Raw genomic sequence first — 3022 nt, 5'->3', positions numbered from 1 at the left:
TTTCTAACTCTCTATCCCTCTCCCTTCCTCTGTAAAAAATCAATTTTATATATATATATATTTTTTTAAAATCATTAAAATGTCCTTGGTTCAATCATGAGTTCACCTTTTGCTTCTAGTCATGTTTCCTATGGAAACCGAAAACTCTATAGCTCCAGAAAATGCTCTTTTTCATCTTGACAGTCTCGGGCTTACCTAAGTGAGAGCATGTCAGCTGAAGCAGGTGTTAGCCATTTCAGCCCCCTTTGTACTAAAGGATATTTGTGATGACTTGTAAACAAAACTTGGAAGATATGAAATCATTCAAGAATGCAAAAAAAAACAAAAACTCGGGTACTTTAGAACTTTTTGGTCTCAGTTTAAGATTTAATGGCAATGCATAAAAGCATCATGTACTTGACTTCATTATCTGTCATTGAAGATTCAAAACAATACATCAAGGGGATGTATTGGTCTTCAGTTTGCTAGTATAGCTATGAAGAGTGTCCTTGTATTTCAAGGACCAACAAAATAAACATCTCCCTCTGGCCTAACCCATTAACCCTGTTCTTAAGATATCATTCAGATTTTCCATTTGCTCTCCAGGGTTGAAATGTGAGTATATGAAGCTGAAGAAGCAACATATTGGAATTGGTTTATCTATATTTAAACTCCAGAAGGCAAAATTAATAGGTTCATTTGCTTCTGTGCTTTTTTAACTCTTTAAAATGATCTTGTTATGGTAAAGGAAGGTGGATTTTAAGAAAAACTTTGTAGGTTTTTTTTTCTTCCCATGGTTTTAGTAGAATTAGCCATATTCTTTTATAAATCTCTAAATTAATGTCATTGAATGGAACACTCTACAGCCACTAAAATGATAATTATGAAGTCTTAAGTTCCTTTCATTTTAAAATAGAAAAAATGAAAAGTATGCATTCAGCTGCATATATACAAAAATTCATTGTAGCTGCAATAATACAAAAATGTTCATGCATTATAAACAAACTAGAGACCCATTGCATGAAGATTTGCACAATAGGCCTTCCTTCCCCTGGCTGCCGGCACCGGTTTTCCTCCAGCACCTGGGACCCAGGCCTTTGGTCCAACCACAGCGGAGAAGCCAAGCCTCTTCGGTCTTCAGTCGTCCTCAGTCTTCGCTCAGGCCAGAGCCTTCAGTCTTTGCTCCGTGCCTGCATATGCAAATTAACCCGCCATCTTTGTTGGGCTGATTTGCATACTCATCCTGATTGGTTAGTAGGTGTAGCGGAGTGATGGCCAATTTACATATTTCTCTTTTATTAGTGTAGATATTGGAGGATAAAATGCTGATATGAAAATAAAACAGTCATTTTTAATGTGGGATTTGGGAAGGTGTTTTTCCCCCCAAGAAATATTGATATATGATTTCCTAATAAAAGGGCAGAATTATCAGAACTTAAATTGCAAAGTGATATCCTCTACTTAAAATCTACTTTACTGAGACTTTGGTCTAGACTAGTTCATCAAGGCTTTCTATAGCACTACACACTCCGGTGTTACTCTTACCTCTCTGACTACGCCTTGGTCACTTTCACTGGCTCCTCCTCAACCTGACCCTTAAATAATGAGAGTGCCTCAGGACTCCATCCCAAGTCTTCCCTCTACTCATTCCCTAACCAGAGAGCTTCATTTGTACATAAAATTTTACGACCATCACATTGCCATCTACTCAACTGCCTGCTTGACATCTCTCCTTGTATGTCTCACAGATGCCTCAAATATTGTCCACACCTGAATTTGTCATCTTCCCACCATTCACCCAGCAACAACTGGTGGCTCGTCCAGTGTTCTATTATCTCAGTATATGGATCCACTATCTACTCAGTGGTCTAAATTAAAACCCTGAAGTCATCTTGGCTCTCCGGCTCCCTTGTGGCAGGTTCAGTGATTCATTTATCTTAACTACTCTAGCTTCTAAATCTCTTGTGAATCTACCACTATCCTCCAAACTCACCATCTCTTTTAGCCATGCTTCTCATCTTCTCTGACCTGTGCTCTTTCTTATAGTTACCTAGCCAGTCTCCCTAGATCATTTATGCCCCAGTTTACTTCTCCAAGCACCCAACTTTCCCAAGTTCCCCATTTCTCACCTGCAATCCAGTCCCCATACATCTATAATGGTCTTTTAAAAACACAAACTTTGTCCCAGTCTGGTGGCTCAGTTGGTTGGAGCATTGTCCCATACTTAGGTTGTGGGTTCTGTCCCCAGTCAGGCGTGTATGGGAGGCAACCCATTGCTCTCTCTCTCTCCCCCCACCCCCATCTCTAAGATAAATAAAAATACCCTCCAGTGAGGATTAAACACACACACACACACACACACACACACACACACACACACAAACTTAATCATCTCACTCTACAGCCTGGAGCTTTCCATTCCTCTTAGGAAGATGCGCCCAATCCTGAGGTTTACCACTTAATCCATAGGCCCACCTGTTCCCCTCTGAGCTCCAGCCATGCTGGTCTCCTGTGACTTCCCCCCAAATACTCCATACTCCCATCCAGAGGCCTTCACATTTATTTCCTCTGTCGCCAACAGTCCTCACTCTCGTCACTTGGCCAACTCTTGATCAGTTTTTAGATCAGGGAGGCCACTTAAACTAGCTTTCTCACATTTACAACATTTACCATGCTTCCCTGTTGTAGTTATTATAACACAATGATCTGTTCAGTATCTATTTTTCTTCTTAATGTTAAGCTCTTGGCTGCCTTCTATGCGCAGAGCACTGTGAGAGACATTGGCTCTACAGCCATGAACAACCCACAAGCTCCTTGTCCTCTTGAACATACATCTGTTGGAAACAATGAACAAAACAGGCATGGGTGCGCACACACACATTACCACACACGTGAGTAAATTACCGATTGCAAAGTCCTGTAAAGGAAGCCATAGAGTGCCAAGAAGGAGAACAATGGAGATATAGCTAAGCTAGGTGGGAAGGACTTTCTGAAAAGGTGACATTTAAGATGAGACCTGAAATATAAGAAGGTGCTATTCATG

The sequence above is a fragment of the Myotis brandtii genome, unplaced genomic scaffold, assembly GCF_000412655.1.
Source record: "Myotis brandtii unplaced genomic scaffold, ASM41265v1 scaffold1162, whole genome shotgun sequence".
In the NCBI taxonomy this organism is placed as follows: domain Eukaryota; kingdom Metazoa; phylum Chordata; class Mammalia; order Chiroptera; family Vespertilionidae; genus Myotis; species Myotis brandtii.
The sequence above is the reverse complement of the archived record's forward strand: the minus strand, read 5'-3'. Positions refer to the sequence as shown.